Source organism: Mustelus asterias, chromosome 16, assembly GCF_964213995.1.
Source record: "Mustelus asterias chromosome 16, sMusAst1.hap1.1, whole genome shotgun sequence".
Classification (NCBI taxonomy): domain Eukaryota; kingdom Metazoa; phylum Chordata; class Chondrichthyes; order Carcharhiniformes; family Triakidae; genus Mustelus; species Mustelus asterias.
In genome coordinates this window covers 94571115-94593276 of record NC_135816.1, presented here as the reverse complement: position 1 = coordinate 94593276, position 22162 = coordinate 94571115, and the positions used below count along the sequence as shown (strand labels likewise).

Genomic DNA, 22162 nt, shown 5'->3' with positions numbered 1-22162 from the left:
GCACCTGAGAACTGAGTTTTACGATTCATGCACAAGGACCCCCAGGTCCCTCTGCACAGTAGCATGTTGTAATTTTCCACCATTTAAATAATAGTTCATTTTTCTGTTATTCCTTCCAAAGCGGTTAACCTCACACTGGTCAACGTTGTACTCCATCTGCCCGATCCTCGCCCACTCACTTAGCCTATCCAAATCTCTCTGCAGACTTTCCGCATCCTATACGCAATTCGCTTTTCCACTCATCTTTGTGTCATCCGCAAACTTTGTTACCCTACACTCGGTCCCCTCCTCCACTTCATCCATGTATATGGTAAACAGTTGAGGCCCAAGCACCTTGCAGCACGCCACTATTCACCAACTGCCAACCAGAAAAGCACCCATTTATTCCAACTCTCTGCTTCTTGTTAGATTGCCAGTTACTCATGTAGTTCTTTGAAGCTGGGGACAGATTCCAACTGCAGGTGCAGGTCAATGTGTGCCATAATGACGTCACGGTCACGCTCACTTTGAATTTAATGCCTTCGTCCTCATTCTCCTGAGTGAAGACAGTTTTGAAGATTCGTTCAACCCACTACATTTCTCTTTTTTTCGTCGAGGCCATACATGGACAATGTTCCATATTGCGGGGTAGTTGGTGGACGTAATTCTATTGATATAACCGAACGATTCTACTTCTTGCGTGATTATTTAAAAAGAAAGGAGCAAGTCATTAAGAGTAGAGCTAGATCTTACAATTTGAATCGACAACTACGTCTCCATGCAAAGAACACCAAAATCCTGAATTCTTGCGCCCAGATTTTTGTTTTGTCGTTGTCCTGAAAATGATAAGCAAATTCCGTAGGTATAGATTGTTGTTCAGCAGGAAAATTAATGATCATGAAATGAAATCGATTGATAAACAGGACGCTGCAAGTTAGTTGTGATAACATTGACTGAGGAATTATGTCTCACTAGACTTTTGCACCTTTAAAAAATCTCTCAAAAGGTCAGTTATTCAGAGTTGGGATGTGCCTGAGTAAAGTAGCAGTAAACAAAGGCAAAGAAAGCAATTAAAATGAAGTACCATGTCAATTCAAACAGCTCATTGTGACCATAATCAGGGATAGTTGTCTTATTTTCGTAAATTAATCAAAACTAATCTTTGTCCTTTGGTATCCGCACCCTTTTAAAGTAGGTTAATGAGCAACGTTTACAGTGACTAACGCTGTAAATCTCTGAAGCTGGTGACAAATTCCAATTACAGGTGCAGGTGTATGCATACAATAATGACCTCGCAGTCCCTTTCACCTTGAACCCAATACATTCATCCTCATTATCCTGAGTGAAGACCGTTTTGAAGATTATTTCAACCCACTACATTTCCCATTTTTTTCGATGAGGACGTACATTGACAATTTTGCATATTGCAGTATAGATGGTGCACGTAATTCTATTGATCTAAGCAAACATTTCTAATTCCACAACGATTATTCAGATAAAGGGAGCAGGCCATTAAGAGTCGAGCTAGATCTTACAATTTTAGTCGGACACTACGTCTCCATGCAAAGAACACTGAAATCCTGAATTCTTACGCACAGCTATCTGTTTTGTCGTTGGCGTTAAAATGATATTCAAACCTCACAGGTATAGATTTTTGTTCAGCAAGTAAATTAACTATCATGGAACGAAATCGATTGATAAACAGAGGGGTGCGACAGACTCGCTGTGACAACATTGAATGGGGAATTATCTCTCACTGGCCTTCTGTATCTTTTTAAAATCTCCCAAAGTGTCAGTTGTTCAGAGTTGGAATGAGCCTGATTAAAACATCAGAAAACAAATGTTCAGAAAACAATTAAAATGAAGTAACATGTCAATTTGCACAGTTCATTGACAACCTTATCAGGGATAGATGTTTTATTTCCTTAAATAAAGCAAGAGTAATTTTTGCCCTTTGGTATCTGCACCCTTCCAAATTAGGTTAATGATCAACTTTTGCAATGACTAATGTAGTTTCTCTGAAACTGGGGACATATTCCAGCTGCAGATGCAGGTCATTGTGTACTATCGGCTTAATCAGAGATTCTTCCGGCAATGGAAACATAACAATTTCTTTCATCTGAATGGCATTGTGCTTTATCAGAAGAATTGTATAAAAAATCAGTAACTTTCAAGTTGAGAAGTTGCATTTCATTGAGATCGTTATCACTTAAACGTGCCTGTGTGGAGGGAGTCTGAAGGTCGTCCTTCTGACCATATTCCGTGATTGAACTTTACCCAGTGTGTGTTAATTTTGCAACTGAAACAGGAGCAGCAATTTACACAGACGATCTTGAACCGGCATTGGCCGCAGTCGAATAAGGTATTTAATATATTTGGTATGATTTTAAGTGCTATCGAGTGTCAATCGCCGATTATTGATGCAACAATTTTCTTAAGTTCAAATGCAAACATGAAAAATTATGTTGAATTGCATCGATCAGACGCTTAAATTGCAAACTCATTTCTGCATTTCACTGAAAAGAGTAAATAAGTTTTCTGACTGTAAGTGTATCATATCTGTAATATCTCGTATTTAGAATTAGAGGGATTGTTTCGTCGCATTGAAATCTGCAGCCTGATTACCATGGATTTCCTCGCTTGGACGGTGACTCCTTCAGATATATATATTTTAAAAACGATTATAATTACAACTCTGTACTCAATAGAATACAACTAAAAAATAATTGTACAGTAAAGTGAAAGATGCAAGCTTCTCTCGTCACAGACGAATTATACGCACATAAAACTAATTTGATATAAAGAAAATGAAAACTACCTGAATTATATAGAAGGGTTTGACGAAATAAAATTATAGCTCACATTGAAAGCAAGGTATATGGTGAAACAATGTTTTCCGATTTCAGGAAAATATAATTTTTTTTGCATCTGCCTAAGTTCTGGAAAGCTGCACTTCATTTATTGCATCGACTTTAGTAAACAACTAAGCAAATATCAGCCTTTCAGGTGACACCAAATTCGACAATATTTCCAGCAAGTCTCATATGCAATTTCAATTTGTCCATAGAAAGCGTGCTGACGGTGTAGTTAAATAGCAGGAAAAACCAGGAACTGTATGAAGTGAAAAAGGTAGGAGTGGAGAAGAAAGGAAGATCGAATACACCTTTAAGACAGGGGCTCAGGACGGGTTTATAAATGAACTGAAATTGGAGTCAGAGAGTCATAGAGGTTTACAGCATGGAAACAGGCCCTTGGCCCAACCTGCTCATGCCGCCTTTTTAAAAACCCCTAAGCTATTCCCATTGCCCGCATTTGGTCCATATCCCTCGATACCCATCTTACCCATGTAGCTTTCTAAATGCTTTTTGAAAGACAAAATTGTATCTGCCTCTACTACTATTTCTGGCAGCTTGTTCCAGACACTTGCCACCCTCTGTATGAAACAATTGCCCCTCTGGACACTTTTGTATCTCCCCCCTCTCACGTTAAACCTATGCCGTCTAGTTTTAGACTCCCTTACCTTTGGGAAAATATATTGACTATCGAGCTGATCTGTGCCCCTCATTATTTTATAGACCTCGATAAGATCACCACTAAGCCTTCTACGCTTCAGCGAAAAAAGTCCCAGTCTATCCAGTCTGTCCTTAGAAACTCTTGTCTGCACTCTTTTTAGTTGAATAATATGCTTTCTATAATAGGGTGACAAAGACTGTACACATTATTCCAAGTGTGGCCTTACCAATGTCTTGTACAACTTCAACAAGACGTCCCAACTCCTGTATTGAATGTTCTGACCAATGAAACCAAGCATGCTGAATGCCTTCTTCACCACTCTTGCCACCTGTGAGTCCACTTTCAAGGAGCTATGAAACTGCACCCCTGGATCTCTTTGTTATAGAACTCTCCCCACCGCCTGCCATTGATTGAGTAAGTCCTGCCCTGGTTCGATCGACCAAAATGCATCACCTGGCATTTATCTAAATTAAACTCAATCTGCCATTCGCCAGCCCACTGGCCCAAATCATCAAGAACCCGTTGCAATCGGAGATAACTTTCGTCACTGTCCACTATGCCACCAATCTTTGTGTCGTCTGCAAACTTACTAACCAGGCCTCCTATATTACCATTCAAATCGTTTATATAAATTACAAATAACAGTGGACCCAGCACTGATCCCTGAGATAAACCGTTGGCCACAGGCCTCCAGTTTGAAAAAATAACCCTCTACAACCGCACTCCGGCTTCTGTCAGGAAGCCAATTTTGTATTCATTTAGATACCTCACCCTGGATCGCATGAGATTTAACCTCATGCAATAACCTACCATGCGGTACCTTGTCAAAGGCCTTGCTGAAGTCCGTGTAGTCAACGTCAACTGCACGGCCCTCCTCTACCTTCTTGGTTACCCCTTCAAAAAACTCAATCAAATTTATGAGACATGATTTTCCACTCATAAAGCATTGCTGACTTGCGTCTCTAAATGCCTGTAGGTCCTATCTCGCAAAAGACCTTCCAACAACTAACCCACCACAGAGAACAAAGAAGAACAAAGAACAAAGAACAGTACAGCACAGGAAACAGGCCCTTCGGCCCTCCAAGCCTGTGCCGCTCCTTGGTCCAACTAGACCAATCGTTTGTATCCCTCCATTCCCAGGCTGCTCATGTGACTATCCAGGTAAGTCTTAAACGATGTCAGCGTGCCTGCCTCCACCACCCTACTTGGCAGCGCATTCCAGGCCCCCACCACCCTCTGTGTAAAAAACGCCCCTCTGATGTCTGAGTTATACTTCGCCCCTCTCAGCTTGAGCCCGTGACCCCTCGTGATCGTCACCTCCGACCTGGGAAAAAGCTTCCCACTGTTCACCCTATCTATACCCTTCATAATCTTGTATACCTCTATTAGATCTCCCCTCATTCTCCGTCTTTCCAAGGAGAACAACCTGAGTCTACCCAATCTCTCCTCATAGCTAAGACCCTCCATACCAGGCAACATCCTGGTAAACCTTCTCTGCACTCTCTCCAATGCCTCCACGTCCTTCTGGTAGTGCGGCGACCAGAACTGGACACAGTACTCCAAATGTGGCCTAACCAGCGTTCTATACAGCTGCATCATCAGACTCCAGCTTTTATACTCTATACCCCGTCCTATAAAGGCAAGCATACCATATGCCTTCTTCACCACCTTCTCCACCTGTGTTGCCACCTTCAAGGATTTGTGGACTTGCACACCTAGGTCCCTCTGTGTTTCTATACTCCTGATGACTCTGCCATTTATCGTATAACTCCTCCCTACATTATTTCTTCCAAAATGCATCGCTTCGCATTTATCCGGATTAAACTCCATCTGCCACCTCTCCACCCAATTTTCCAGCCTATCTATATCCTGCTGTATTGCCCGACAATGCTCTTCGCTATCCGCAATTCCAGCCATCTTCGTGTCATCCACAAACTTGCTGATTACACCAGTTACATCTTCTTCCAAATCATTTATATATATCACAAATAGCAGAGGTCCCAGTACAGAGCCCTGTGGAACACCACTGGTCACAGACCTCCAGCCGGAAAAAGATCCTTCGACCACTACCCTCTGTCTCCTATGGCCAAGCCAGTTCTCCACCCACCTTGCCACTTCCCCTGGTATCCCATGAGCCTTAACCTTCTGAACCAACCTGCCATGTGGGACTTTGTCAAATGCCTTACTGAAATCCATATAGACGACATCCATGGCCCTTCCTTCATCAACCGTTTTTGTCACTTCCTCAAATAACTCCACCAAATTTGTAAGGCACGATCTCCCTCTTACAAAACCATGCTGTCTGTCACTAATGAGATTGTTCCGTTCTAAATGCACATACATCCTGCCTCTAAGAATCCTCTCCAACAACTTCCCTACCACGGACGTCAAACTCACAGGCGTATAATTTCCTGGGTTATCCCTGCTACCCTTCTTAAACAACGGGACCACATTCGCTATCCTCCAATCCTCAGGGACCTCACCCGTGTCCAAAGAAGCGACAACGATTTCCGTTAGAGGCCCAGCAATTTCATCTCTCGTCTCCCTGAGCAGTCGAGGATAGATGCCATCAGGCCCTGGGGCTTTGTCAGTTTTAATGTTCCCTAAAAAACCTAACACTTCCTCTCTTGTAATGGAGATTTTCTCTAACGGGTCAACACCTCCCTCCGAGACACTCCCGGTTAACACGCCCCTCTCCTTTGTGAATACCAATGCAAAGTATTCATTTAGGATCTCCCCTATTCCCTTGGGTTCTAAGCATAATTCCCCTCCTTTGTCCCTGAGAGGTCCGATTTTCTCCCTGACAACTCTTTTGTTCCTAACGTATGGATAGAATGCCTTAGGATTCTCCTTAACCCTGCCTGCCAAGAACATCTCGTGACCTCTTTTTGCCCTTCTAACTCCCCGTTTGAGTTCTTTCCTACTCTCTCTGTATTCCTCCAGAGCTCCATCTGTTTTCAGTTGCCTGGACTTAACGTACGCCTCCCTTTTCATTTTAATCAGATCCTCAATTTCCCTGGTTATCCACGGCTCTCGAATCCTACCTTTCCTATCTTTCCTTTTTAAGGCACATGCCTATCCTGCAGCCTTATCAATAGTTCCTTAAAAGACTCCCACATGCCAGACGCGGACTTACCCTCGAACATCCTCTCCCAATCAACATCCACCAATTCGTGCCTAATCCGGCTATAGTCAGCCTTCCCCCAATTTAGCACCCTGCCCGTAGGACAGCACTCATCCTTGTCCATTACTATCCTAAAGTTAACAGAGTTGTGGTCACTATTTGCCACATGTTCCCCTACCGAAATTTTGACGACCTGACCGGGCTCATTTCTCAGAACTAGGTCCAGTATAGCCCCCTCTCTAGTCGGGCTATCTACATACTGTTCCAAAGAACCTTCCAGTACGCATTTTACAAATTCCTCCCCGTCCGGACCCCCAGCTCTAAGCACTTTCCAGTCTGTGCCAGGGAAATTAAAGTCCCCCACTACAACAACCCTATGTTTTCTGCACCTATTCAGAATCTCCTGACATATCCTTTCCTCCACTTCCCGTGGGCTGTTGGGTGGTCTGTAGTACACCCCCAGCATAGTGACTGCACCCTTCCTGTTTCTGAGTTCCACCCACAGCGACTCAGTACATGACCCCTCTAAGTTGTCTACCCTCTGCACCGCGGTAATATGCTCCTTAACTAATATCGCTACTCCCCCACCTTTTTTAGCCCCTCCTCTGTCTCGCCAAAAACACTTATACCCCGGAATATTCAGCTGCCAGTCCTGTCCTTCTTTTAACCAAGTTTCCGTCACCGCAACCACATCCAAATTCCGCATAAGCATTAAGGCCCTAAGTTCGTCTGTTTTACCCGTTACACTCCTCGCATTGAAGCAGATGCACTCCAGACCTCCAGGCCCAGTCAGGTCCTCCTCCTCCAGAGTGCTCCTCTTCTTAGCGAGCCTTGCCCTGGCCCCAAGCTCAACCCCAGCCTCAGTATTTACTGACCTCCTGTTTTGTTCCCCACCCCCCTGGCACACTAGTTTAAATCCTGCCGAAACAGTCTAGCAAAACTCCCAGCCAGGATATTTGCTCCCTTCCAGTTAAGGTGTAACCCATCCTTTCCATACAGTTGCCATCCTGACTTGAAGATTTCCCAGTTATCTATGTATTTAAAACCCTCCCTCTTGCACCAGTCCTTTAGCCACGCGTTCAACTGTAGAATCTCCCTGTTCCGAGCCTCACTTGCACTAGACACCGGGAGCAGTCCAGAGATTGCCACCCTGGAGGTCTTACTTTTTCGCCGAGCACCCAACTCCCTGAATTTCTCTCGTATGACCCCCCTGCTCTTCCTACCTACCCAATGTGTACAATCACATCAGTTTGACTACCTTCCTTTTTAAATATGCTTCCTACCCTCTCGGAGACATCCAGTACCCCCGCACCAGGGAGGCAGACTACCATCCTGGATTCTCGTTCAGTCCCACAGAAGCGCCTGTCCGTGCCTCTAACCATGGCGTCCCCCACAACTATCGCTCTCCTAAACCCCTTCTTTCCCTTCCGGACCCCTGAGCCTGTCTCCGTGGAGGCGATCTGGTCCTCGTGGCTTACCCCTGGAGGGTCATCCCCCTCCACAGAATCCAAAACAATATACCTATTTTGGAGGGGGACAACCACAGGGGATCCCTCCACAGACTGCTCACTCCCTTCCCTTCTCCCATCTGTTGCCCACCCCTTTCTTTTATGGGAGACTGCCACTGGGGTACTTTCTGGCACATCACCCTTCTGACTATTACCCCTCCTAACCGTGACCCACGTGCCTTCCTTCCGAGACCCTGGTGTCACTACCTAACTATAACTTTTATCTATTACTCTCTCATTTTCCGTAACTAAACTGAGTTCATCGAGCCTCAGCTCCAGCTCCCTTACACGATCCTTCAGGAGTTGCAGTTCCACACATCTGGCACAGATATGGACTTCCGGGAGGCAGGTTGTCTCCTGGAACTCCCACATCCCACACCGAATGCAGTATATTGGCCTCCCACTCATACCAGCCATGTCCTTTTTAGTTTTTGGGAGATAAAACAAAAAGGGGGTGTAACCGAAGAAAAACAAACAAACAACCTTCCTCGCCGAAGCCCTGTGAGCCAAAGCCCTTATAGCTCTCACTCTGTCCCCTGCTCACTCCATTGCCCGCTAATGACGCTGCCCGCTCAAAGGTGCGGCCTACTTTTAAACCCTCCAAAACCTTCCCAGGCTGCTGCTGGGCCTATTTCCTGTTTAGAAAAAAAACCTCCGATTTTTTCACAAATTTAACTGAAAAATAATGAAATAAATTAGTGCACAAACAAGCTCCCTTACCCTCAGCCTGCTCCTGTGGAACAATGAGGCTGAAACCTCCAAGTTAAGCACCTTTAAACCCTCCAAAACCTTCCCAGGCTGCTGCTGGGCCTATTTCCTGTTTAGAAAAAAAACCTCCGATTTTGTCACAAATTTAACTGAAAAATAATTAAATAAATTAGTGCACAAACAAGGTCCCTTACCCTCAGCCTGCTCCTGTGGAACAATGAGGTGAGGCTCACTGGCCTGCAGTTCCCACGCTTTTCTCTGCAGCCCTTCTTAAACAAAGGCACAATATTTGCCACCCTCCAATGTTCAGGCACCTCACCCGTGACTATCTATGATTCAAATATCTCTGCTAGGGGACCCGCAATTTCCTCCCTATCCTCCAACAATGTCCTGGCGTACTCTTCATCAGGTCTCGGGGATTTATCTACCTTGATGCACTTTAAGAGTTCCAGCACCTCTTTCTCTGTAATATCCACACTCCTCAAGACATCACTATTTATTCCCCCAAGTTCCCTATGATCCATGCTTTTCTCAACAGTAAATACTGATGAGCAATATTTGTTGATATATTTAACTAAACCAATTAGAAAACTTACATAAATCACAAAATCAGATGAAACTCTAAACATTGCTAAGTTTCTTTCCAGCGAAACATAAAAAGGAAATATTAGCGATTCGGAGATTGGATGTTAGGCTGGTGCTGGGGTGGGGCTTCAGGGAGAGAGATAGGCTCTAATGATGGCTGGGAGTTGGCTCAAATTCATTGCAACAGCACGGAGTTCCTGCAACTGTTTCTGTCAATATATATATACATGGAATCCTTTTCACCATTGACGTGTTTAAAGTTTATTTATTAGTGTCACAAATAGGATTAACACTGCAATAAAGTTCTTGTAAAAATTTCAAAGTCGGCACACTCCGGGCCTGTTCGGGTACTCTGAGGGAGAATTTAGAATGGCCAATGCACCTAACCAATATGTCTTTCGGACTGTGGGAGGAAACCGGAGCACCCAAAGGAAACCCGCACAGACACGAGAAGAACGTGCAGACTCCGCACAGACAGTGTCCCAAGCAGGAAATCGAACCAGAGTTCCTGGAACTGAGAGGCAGCGGAGCTACCCACTGCACCACTGTGCCACCGTGTAATAGGGTACTTAGGCGTAATGAGTCAACTATTTTGTAAATACCTGCCTTCGTACAGAAAACTGAAGGAGACAAAGATTTGAATATAGATGCATTTTAAACATTGCTTATAATGATGCTCAGGTTATTGAAGAAACGCTATATTGTTTTGGTCCCTATCCTACATAATTGATATAAAGCTACTGGAAAAGAGAGAGCAAAATAGTATTTGCACAAATCGCTGTGATTGGTGATGGAAGTGGCCGCTAATGCTTTTATGAACACACTTGATAAGAATTCAGGCTCACAAAATGATGGCTCATGGAAGAGGAAACACCATGTTTTCCAGAATAAAATGGTTTTAGAGAGGAAAAAATATGTGTTACGGTTAATGTGGGTGTATAGTGTGGTGCTCCGAATGGATTTTTCTTCAGACCACAAAGTTTTATTCTCTCTATGACTGAGCTGAATCTTGGAATGCAGCATAAAATTCCTAAATATCAGATCATGCCGTCATTGCCAGGAGTTGCAACAAGTTAGGAGGTCGCAACGGAATATGCATTGACTGGTAATATGGGCAAGCATTTGGCAGATAATATTAGGTAAAGAGGAGCGGGATTTGCTGCATTCAGGAAGATGCGATGAAGACTGAAAATATGGAGTTAATGAAAGATTTCCAAGGCACAGAAAGTAATCCACGTACACCGAGCATTGGCTTCAGCAGAGCATATCGAATTAAGTATGATCTTATCTGTCATGAAAAAAAGCATCAAGCACACATGTAGTGTAGGCATCTCCACATCATGGACAAGTGGAGGTCACAGGGGTGGCACAGTGGTTAGCACTGCTGCCTCACAGCGTCAGGGACCTGGGTGCGATTCAGGTTTTGGGTCACTATATGTGTGGAACTTGCACATTCTCCCCGTATCCGCGTGGCTTTCCTCCGGGTGCTCCGGTTTCATCCCATGGTCCAGAGATATGCGGGTTAGGTGGATTGGCCGTGCTAAATTGACCCTAGTGTCAGGAGATTAGCAGGGCAAATATCTGGGGTGACGGGGATTGGGCCAGAGTGGGATTGTGGTTGGTGCAGACTCGATGGGCCGAATGGCCTTCTTCTGCACTGTAGGGGTGCTATAATTCTAAAACATGTTGCCACCACCAGAGAAGAGCAAACAATTATGATCTGAAATGAAGAAGCTGAAGAGGTTTGGGCCTGTAACTCCTACTGTGAACTCCATAAATTATTTCTGGAGTCGACCGAGTTACTTGCATCAAGAACAAAGATGTTTTGTTGTGCAACAAATCACTCTAACCAGCGAGGAGCGTTCCCCCGATTTCCATTAACCCCTGTTTTGCCATGGCACCTTGATGTCATATTGGGTCAATCACGGTTTTGATATCAAGTCACTCTTCTCTCAGATCTGCCAGGGAATTCAACTGTTTTACTTGCAATTGGAGGACTTAGCTAGGGCAATAAGCCTTCAGTACTATTACTGGAATGTTGTTTGGGCCCTACACATTTTTATAGTTGCAACAGAGTTTCATATCGAGTACGGAGTCTTGTTATACACCTTTTATGTTATAAGCTTTCAGCGGGCATTTAAGTCTTCAAGAACGTCTTCTGCAAGCAAGGCTTGTGTACCAGTTGTTCATGTTATTTGAGGTCAGTCTAATTACTGTATTTTTTAAAGTTGGGTATTTATTTACCAAAAGATTTCCATAATTTAAGTAACGGGTTCGAATAATTTTACTGTGGTCTCAAATTACCGCAGCAATATTGATTGTTTTCATGATTTGATCGATATTACGTCAAGTGAAGTGATGTGAAGTGAAGTAAAGTGAAGTAAAGTGAAGTGAAGAGCGGTACGGTGGCACAGTGGTTCGCTCTGCTGCTTCACAACACCAGGAACACGGCTTCATTCACTGTATTTGCGGAAGCTGCAGGTTCTCCCCGTGTCTGCGTGGGTTTCCTCTGGGTGCTCGAATTTCCTCCCACAACTCCAAAAGATGTGTTGGTCAGATGCACTGGTCATTCCAATGAACAAATAGGTTGAACACCGGCATCTGCGATTCTGGAGACTTCCACAGGCCAATATGGATCATCCAGTCTGGACCGCTGGGTAAAAATTGCATCAAATGCCTCAGATTATCTTTTGCACTGATGTGCTCGGCGCCCACATAATTGAGTCTAGAAATCTGTGGAGCTTCCTTCTCAAGTTAGTTATTTAATTGTCCACTACAATTAATAGCTGGATGTGGCAGGACTGCAGATCTGATCCGTTCTTTGTGACTTGGTTCACTGTCAGTATCACTTGACTCTTATGCTGGTTGACACTGAAATAGTCATGTATTCATGTTTCACTATACTGGCACTTCATTTTTTTTAGGTTGGATCTTCTGTCTTAGTGTTTGTGACAGGTTAAGGGATATGCCAAGAAAAGCAGTTGCAGATTGTTGCTGAATTTAATTCTGCTGACACTGGTGGTGACGCACAGTACCTCATGACTTGCAAATTTAAGTTGCTAGATATTTTCGAAATATATCCCATTTACTATGGTGGTAATGCCAGAAAATACCATGGGAGACATATGTAATGTGATGATAGATCTTACTCTTAACGACAGTGCGATTGAGACTCATATCGATGCTATTATGTACTCACAGATTTCTGCAACTCAGGTTCATGTGGATGTTTTCAAGTAGGTTTTCCCTCGTGTTGCTTAGCTCACCACCTGGTGAACATATATTCGAATGGCGATGTCATTTCAACTTCAGTCAGACTGTTCTGTAGTGCTCCTACTGAACAACGTTTGCTGATGGGCATTGATTTCTCCAATCCAAACTAAATTCTGCGCCCTTGGGATCCTTCATGATTCCTGCTTGCCGTGCACAACTTATTAAATAGCTGAGTATAAGGGGCCGGAACTGTGTGCCTATTATCAGGAGGTGCCCTAGGTGCCCTAGGCACAGCAATATTCAGCTGCGTTATCAATGACCTTCCATCTGTCAAAAGATCAGAAGTGGTGATGTTATTTCATGGTTGCACATTGTTCAGCACCATTCACTCCTCGTCATATAATGGAACAGTCCACATCCAAACGCAACACGACTTGAAAGATATTCAAGTGCCTGAAGTCAGTGTGCAGCAAATCTAGCGCCTCACATGTGGCAGTGACTATTTCCAACAGGAGAGAATCTAATCATTTGTCCTTGACATCCGATGGGATTATCTTCAATCAATCCCCCACTATCAACATCCTGGAGTAACAATTGATAGGAAACTCAACTGCACTATCTTTATGAAAAGTGTGACTCCAGGAGCAGATGAGATGCGAGGAATTCTGCAGAGATTAAGCACCATCCAATGTTGTGCACAGACGACAAGTCACATTTCATAGAAATAGTTGCCCTTGCTCGTAGCAGTGCAGCTGCAAAAAAAACTCAAGAAGCTTCACACCATACAGAAAAATATTACCCGCTTGATTGGCACACCTTCCATCAACATACAAACAAAGTTTGTAGTAATGTGTACCTTCGACAAGATGCGATGCAGAAACTCAATCAAATTGCAATGACACCATCTTTCAAATCAACGGCCACAACAATTTAAGAGTGCAAGTTCAGCTGATTCATTGCAGCATTATGTCATGCGTATTCATTTGCAAGTCAATCAAAATCCTGGCTTAGAATTATATCGCTGTTCATTCAAAGTCGGTACGTCAGCATTCTGAGATCCCCAGCAAACCAGATTTGGGATAGATGTACATGCCAGGGAGTGCAAACTTTTAAGAATGCGGGTCACAACAGCCTTCTACGGGGACATGTGGGATAGGCAATGCATGCCGGCTTAGCCAGGGGCGTCCACATGCCGTATATTTAAAAAAATATTTTGAGTGATTTGTAGCATGAGATGTACTGGCTGGAAATGTGAAATTGTCCATTTTGCTGGGAGAATCAACGAGAAGCATATTGAATGAATGGCGGGAGATTGCGGAGCTCTCAGATCAAGAGATATCTTGTTATTGTAGTGCATGGATGGGAATAATCTACGATGTAGGTTTAGCGAGAAATTGGGGCGGCTAATAGAATATCATATGTTATTGAGAGTGCTGTGGAATCCAAATGTTTTGGTTCAGTTAACAGCAGCAACAAATATACCACATCTCCCTCATCTATGGCAGGATGTCAATGCTTTGGAGGGAGTTCAGAGTAGCTTTACCACATAATACATAGGATGGTTGTGTTGTCCTTTTTTGGCCGGTTGGATAGGCTAGGTTTGTATCTGCAGGAGTTTAGATGAAGACAATGTGACGCGATAACATCAGAATGTATCCTGAGCAATCTTTACAGCATGAATCTTGAGGGGATGTTTTCACTTATGGGAGAATCTAGAATTCAAGCACTTAAAGGGCAGATGAGGACGTTTTTGTCCCTCGGAATGTCGTTTGTCTTTGTAACTCAAGTTCTGAAAAGTTGATGGAAGCTGAGACATTTTATTATTTTCAAGACAGAAGTGGATATTTGCTTGGTAGCAAAGGGGCGAAGCAATTCACGAGACGAAGGCTTTGCAAGCACAAATGAGGGAAAATGTATACTTTTGGGGGTGGGGGGTGGGGGAAGCAGAAAAGAATACATCCACAATGAGAAAATGAAACGACAATTTCAAATCACATAACAAAACGACCGAAATCTTGGCAACTGTAAATGATAAATGGACAAGAAGCAACAGCTAGGAACCTGTCTGGAACAAGCAGGATGATTTATACTGAGTGCTAAAGGGCACGACTGGTACGTTAATGCGAACTTCTGTACCATTGCTCATTAATGCCCTGTACAATTGCAACAATACCTCCCAATTTTAAAACTGTAAACCCTTGGCAATGGAGGCCAGAATGACTCCTGAACTGCTTTTTAAATGACTGGTAGCTTTTTGTGATCGATGTACTGGAACACTGAGCTCCATCCGTACATCACACAGTTGCAGTCTCTCTTCATTTAGATAATATTCTGCCTCATGATTCTTCCACCCAAAGTGCACGCACACTTCCCAATATTAAACACCATTTGCCAAGATTTCGCACAATCAAACAATCTATCTGCATCTCGTACAGAATCACAATATCCTCATCACAACATGCAATTTCACTTATCTCCATACCATCGAACAACTTTGAAATGTTACATTCTGTTCCTTCGCGAGGTCATTAATGTAAATAGTAAACTGTTGTGGAAAGAAAAAACGAATTTTTGCCGTACTCCACCAGTTAGAGCTTTCCACTTTGAAACAGATCTATTTTTTACAACTCTTTGTTTTCCATGCTGGAGCCAGTTTTCAATTTATGCTAACCAACTTCCTCCAATTGCATGGCCTTTTACTTTACGCACCAGGCTCTTATGTGTCAAGTTGTCAAATGTCTCTTGAACGTCTAACATTTACCTCCATGTACAGGTTCATCCCAATCTTCAATCCTTATTACATCCACAAAAAAACTCACGAAAGTTGTCCAGCATTATTTAACTTTCATTGATCAAAGATTGACTAGGTTTGATTACATTTACCTTTCCTTTATGATTAGTTATTTCTTCTTTGATTATTGGCCCCAGCATCTCCCAAAATCGATGTTAATCGAACTCACATGTAGTTTCCCGCCTTCTGCTTTTCATTCTTTTTTGAAAAAGGCTGTTACATTGACAGTTCTCCAATTTGGTATTACCATACCTGAGTTTAGCGAGTCCAGAAAATTTTCAACCAATGGGCCCACTAACTCTGCAGCCATTTCCATAAAAAGCAAGGGTGCAGTTCATTGAATCAAAGTGACTTGTCAACCTGTAGTACATTGAGTTTCTCTAATACACTGTACTCTATGATTGCAAGTAGAGTCACAGAGTAATAGAGATTTACCGCATGGAAACAGGCCCTTCGGCTCATCTGTTCAATGCCACCCTCTTTTTAACCCCTAAGCTAGTCCAATTGCCCGCCTTCTGCCCATATCCCTCTATACCCATTTTACCCATGTAACTGTCTAAAAGACAAAATTGTTCCCGCCTCTACTACTACCTCTAGCAGCTTGTTTCCAGACACTCACCACCCTGGTGAAAAACATTACCCGTCTGGACCCTTTTCATCTCTCCCCTCTCACCGTTAACCTATGCCTTCTAGTTATAGACTCCCTTAGCTTTCGGAGAATATATTGACTATCTAGCTGATCTATGCCCCTCATTCTTTATAGACCTCGATAAGATCACCCCCAAGTCTCCGACAAAACAGAGAAAGAAGTCCCAGTCTTTCCAGTCGGGTGGCATCCAAGTAAATACTTTCTGCACTCTTTCTGGTTTAATAATATCCGTTCTATAATAGGGTGACCAGGGCTGTACACAATATTCCAAGTGTGCCCTTACCAATGCCTCGCACAAGTTCAACAAGACGTCCCAACTTCTGTATTCAATATTCTGACCAATGAAACGAAGCATGCCAAATGCCTTCTTCATCACTCTTTCCACCTGTGACTCCAGTTCAAGGAGCTATAAACCTGTACCCCGAGATCTCTTTGTTCTGTAGCTCTCCCAGCTCCCGCGCATTAACTACGTCTTGCCACCAAAATGCATCACCTCACATTTATCTATAATAAACTCCATCTGCCATTTGTCAGCCCACTGGTCCAATTGATCAAGTTCCCGTTGCAATCGTAGATAAACTTCTTCACTGTCCACCCTGCCACCAATCTTGATATCATCTGCAAGCTTACTAACCATGTCTAATAAATTCTCATCCAACTCGTTAATATGAATGCCAAATAAGAGTGGACCAAGCACCAATCCCTGAGGCACACTGCTGGCAACAGGCCTCCAGTGTTAAAAACAACTCTCGACAAGCACCCTCTATCTTCTGCCGCCAAGCCAATTTTGTATCTATTTGGTTACCTCACCCTGGAACCTGTGAGATTTAACCTCATGCAACAACCTAGCATGTGATAACTTATCAAATGCCTTGTTAAAGTTCATGTAGACAACATCAACTGCACTGCCCTCATCTACCTTCTTGATTACCCCTTCAGAAAACTCAAATTTTTGAGACCTGGCTTTCCACTCACAAAACTATCCTGACTGTCCCAAATCATTCTTTGCGTCTCTAAATACCTGTCCATTCTGTCGCTCCAAATATCTGCTCACAACCTACCCACTACAGATGTGAGGCTCACCGGCCTGTAGTTCCTGGCTTTTCACTGCAGTACGAAGTCTCACAAGAAGTCTCATTTTCACTGCAGCCCATCTTAACCAAAGGCATAACATTTGCCACCCTCCAATCTTCAGGCAGCTCACCTGTGACTATCGATGATACAAATTTCTCTGCTTGGGGGCCCGGAATTTCCTCCCTCTCCTCCCACAATTCCCTGAGATACACTTCATCAGGCCCTTGGGATTTATCTAACTTGATGCACTTTAAGACTTACAACACCTCCTTCTCTGTTATATGTACACTCCACAAGACATCGCTATTTATTTTCTCCAAGTTCCCTAGCATCCATGCTTTTCTCAACAGTGAATACTGATTAGAAATATTCATTTAGGATCTCACCCACCCCTTGTGGATCCGCATATAGATGACCTTGTTGTTACTTAAGAGGTCCTACTATCTCCCTACTTAATCTTTTGCCCGTTATGCATTTGTAGAAGATCTTTGGATTCTCCTTTGCCTTATCTGCCAAAACAATCTCGTGTCCCCTATTTGCCCTCCTCGTGTCTCTCCTAACTCTACGCCTGCACCATCTATATTCTTCAAGAGATCCGCTTTATCACAGCTGCCTATGCATGCCATGAGCCTCCTTCTTCTTCTTGACTAGGGCCTCAATATCTCGAGTCATACAGGGTTCCCTACTTCCAGCAGTCATGCCTTTCACTCTAAGAGGAATGTGCTTACCCTGAACGCAAGTTAATGCACTTTAGAAAGCCTCCCACTTACCAGACGCCCGTTTGCCTTCACACAGACTCCCCCAATTAACTGTTGATAGTTCCTGTTTGATACCTTCACAATTGGCCTTGCCCCAATTTAGAATTTTAACTTTTGGGCCAGATTTATCATTCTCCATAGCTATCTTAAATCTAATAGAATTATGGTCATTGGTCCCAAAGTGATTCCTCACTAAAACGTCTGTCACCTGCCTTTCCTTATTTCCAAGAGGAGGTTAGGTTTTGCCCCCTCGCTAGCCGGGCCATCCACATGCTGAACGAGGAATTCCTCCTGAATACACTCAACCTTCAACCTCCATCCAACCTTCTAATACTATGGCTGTGTCAGTCAAAATTGGGAAAGTTAAAATCCCTTACTCTTACTACCCTATTTTCCGTGGAGCTACCTGTAATCTCCTTACATATTTGCTCTTCAATTTCCCGCAGACTATTTGGGGGCATTTAGCACAATCCTGTTAAAGTGATTTCTCCCTTCTAATTTCTCAGTTCTACCCATATAAACTCAGTTGCCGAATCCACTTAGGGGTTTGGTAAGTTCCGGTAAGAATGTTGATATGTTCTGCCATGTTATTCGCAATCGGACAGTCTGATCACTCAGGGATAATTGTAACATATTCCACGGCGAAGACTGATGAAAAAGATATAGCATATCTGTCCATTATTTGTTTGTTGTTATGAATTCACCCACCTCATCAGTAGTTGTTCCACATTTCTCTTTGCGACCGGCTTCTCAATAAGATACCTACTGAAACGCGTTTTTTTTTAAAGGCTGCATGCAAGTTTTCTACCAGAATTTATTTTCTCCCTTCTTATAAAGCTGTTGTTATGTGGCTGCTGATTGTAAAGGCATTCCTAGTCTTCCCTTCTGCCATTATCTCTTGCCACTTTTTATATCATGCTTCTTAATTTAACATTATCCTTGGCGTCCTTCGTTAGCCATGGATGTTGCCTCTTTCTCGTAAAATCACTCTTTCTGCCTGGGATCAACTCCGACTCAACATTTTGAATATCTATCACTGCTCCTCTACTAACATGTATCTTAACATATTTAATATGTTCAATTTAGACGACTCCTCCCCCATACCACTAAAATTGCCCTTATTTAATTTGAAGACACTGCTTATGGTCCTGAGGCGTTCACCAACAATCCGGTCTGGAATTATGTGATATTCTGATCGTTAAATCCTCGGGGATCCACAATAACAAGATCCCTGATTAATGTTTGATCATTCGACCAAACACATCCAAAGTAACCTGTGCCCTGGGAGGTTCCATAACCTACTGCTCGAAAAAGCAATACCTGATGCACTCTACAAATTCTTCCCAGACTTGCTGGTTTGGTTTCTCCAATCAATATAGAAATCGTAGAAACACTACAGTGCAGAAAGAGGCCATTCGGCCGATCGAGTCTGCATCGACCACGATCCCACCCAGGCACTATCCCCATATCCCTACATATTTACCCGCTAATCCCTCTAACCTACGCATCCCGGGAGACTAAGGGGCAATTTAGAATGGCCAATTAACCTAACCCGCACATCTTTGGACTGTGGGAGGAAACCGCAGCACCCGGAGGAAACCCACGCAGACACAGGAAGAATGTGCAAACTCCACACAGACGGTGACCCAAGCCGGGAATCGAACCCAGGTCCCTGGAGCTGTGAAGCAGCAGTGCTAACCACTGTGCTACCGTGCCGCCCCAATATGTAGATAAATGTCTCCCATGATAATTTCAGTTCACTACAAACAGGCTCTTGATTTTCCCTATTTATGCTCTGACTTATTAAATGTTATAGATTACTTCCACCCTTGGCTTCCTTCTCCTACAGTTCATTATTCAAAGCAAAATAATTTGACACCACTATCCACTGTCATTATATCACAACTCAACACTGCTCTGACACCTCCCATGATGAAAAAAACTATCTCACCCTTTGGCCTCTTCTTTTCGAATACTGTATCGCCTGTCATGTTGCATACCCAGCTCTGGTCAACCTCTAACGTCGTTTCTGCAGTAGTTAATATATTATGCTCACATGTTGTATTTTTTTGCTTTCAACTAATCTGTCCTGTTGCAAATGTGCTAGGAATTCAAGTGAAGTCCATGGAGCTTTGATATTTCACAGATGTGTACATATCTGGATTTGCTCTGTGTTCCATTTTTTTGTTTATGTTTCCTTCATCGGCCTGTAACTCTATTGGAATCAAGTTCCCCTTCTGTATTCTGTGCCAACGGTCCCACACCAATTTATTAGCGATCCATTCATGTCCCGAATTTTGCATATTTTTGCCAATTTGTTCGTTTCTCAGGTAAAAGTCCAAAGATTATAATCTTGTAGTTTGTTCTTTAATTTAGTGCTAAACTTCCCAAACGCCCGACATAATCCTCCTTCTCGTTCTACCCATGTCGTTCGTGCCTAAATGCACCACGGCCATTTAATCCCACCGTCCATTCACCCCATGCCTCTCCATCCCAGAGCAGCTGTCCCAAACCATTACACTGGGCAGGCAACTCAGCCTTGAACAACCTCCATGCTGGTTGCAGAGAACTGTGTATACTCGGCTAACAATGTAATTCCCAAATGCGACTACATTTGTGTTTTCTCCCCGAGGACTCCCTGAAAAACGGTGTTCTGGTCAATTTGTTCATACTCTTCCTGCGGTCCCATATTTCCTCAACATAAGTAGCAAGAATCACGCATGTGTTGGTCAAGCACAGCTGTTGACTCTTCTGCAACCTTACATCCTGGATCCCTTTACCTGCGTCAATGACAGTCATTGGCTGAAATTATCAAATGTTCTCTTGCACAATAATTGTATGATGACGCCATGGACTAGGAAATTAAACAAAAGCTTCAGCGAAAAAGAGATAGCTACGCCTAAAGACTGATTCCCATCCAGCTAAGCGTGGGACGTTTTCACAGTGGTTAGTGCTGCTGATTCATAATGCCAGGAACTCGGGTTCGATTTCTACCTTGAATTAATACCTGTGCAGAAGGTCCACATTTGCGTTGCATCTCCGCCCGTTTCGATCCACGAGGACTAATATTGCACTCTAGGTTAGTGCAATTTGATAAATCAAACATTGGACAGAACGTATATGCTTTATCTGTCTTCACACAGATTGCAACAGAAAGCTCGATTTTTTTTCACCGAGAAAGTAATCCTTGAGCGATGCCAACTAAATGCTTTAAAACTGTCAAGGAAGAGCCCTTCTTCCACAGGGTTATTATTCGTGGTTCGGTGCAAAATGGGGATAGACAAATTATTGTTGGAAATAAGTCAGGGGTTGTTTGTATGTTTGATCAGTCCGGATGGATGCAATGACTGTCTCCTTCCAGCAAGTTAGTTTCGTTCGCAATGTGATAAATGCCCAGAGGTTATAACCTGAGGAAAAAAAAAACAGCAATCATCAGAAAATACATTCATGTATTTAAATGTAAGCATTAAATCATGTTTTATGAATTACAGTTCCCTCTGCCCTTTGTACCAAAAATGATCAGAAAGTGACAGGTGTCCTTGTCCATCTGTATGTTATTTATAATCGCGTAATAAACCAGTTTTAAGAGGATAATAAAGCTCGAATAGAGGATGTGGGGCTGATTCCATCTGCTGACTAAAGTTTCGATTTGCTCTCAATTGAATAGTGCATAGGATTACGAGATTGTGGCCACTTGATCCTGGAAAAGAATCAAATATTTGCCTGGAATATTCATATGGAGTTTTAAGAGTTTGTGTTTGATTAATGTCGAGAAATGTTCTGGTAAACATCGGAAGGGGACCAGATAAGCCGATATGGCTAGGTGTGGCGCTATGACTCTCGAATGGTATAAAATGTATAACCCACAACACAGCTTCTTCAGACTCCCCAGATCCAGAGCAAAAGGTAGCTGAACATAACAAAAAGAATTGACATGCACGGAAAAAACGTGCAATTTAATAACAATAGTAATAAAAGTAGAAACAGAAAATGCTGGAACAACGCAAGGATGTAAGGGTTCTGTGGCGACTGTTAAGGCCCAGGTCATAAACCAGAAGTTGTTTTGTGAAGTTAACTTGGACCCTAAGTTTAACGCTTGATTTTGGTATTAATGAGCACAAGGTATTTCACTCCAATCATCTTTCAAATCACCCTCCACGAAGTTTTCAGGCAAAGAAAGTGCATTTAAGAACCCCGTTAGAATAAAGAAAAAATATTAGCATACTTTTCACCAATTTACAAAACTGAAACATGAAACTG

General features: G+C 43.1%; 1 protein-coding gene across 1 annotated transcript in view; it reads left to right on the top strand.

Moving 5' to 3' along the window:
• Nucleotides 1–2276: 2276 nt before the first annotated feature.
• The window catches only part of LOC144505304 (NACHT, LRR and PYD domains-containing protein 3-like), a 177439-nt gene continuing 157553 nt past the window's right edge, over nucleotides 2277–22162 (top strand). The window contains exons 1-2 of the mRNA XM_078231414.1: nucleotides 2277–2341; nucleotides 4469–4653. The gene's annotated coding sequence lies outside the window, so the exon portion shown is untranslated. The remainder of the gene's footprint in view (nucleotides 2342–4468; nucleotides 4654–22162) is intronic.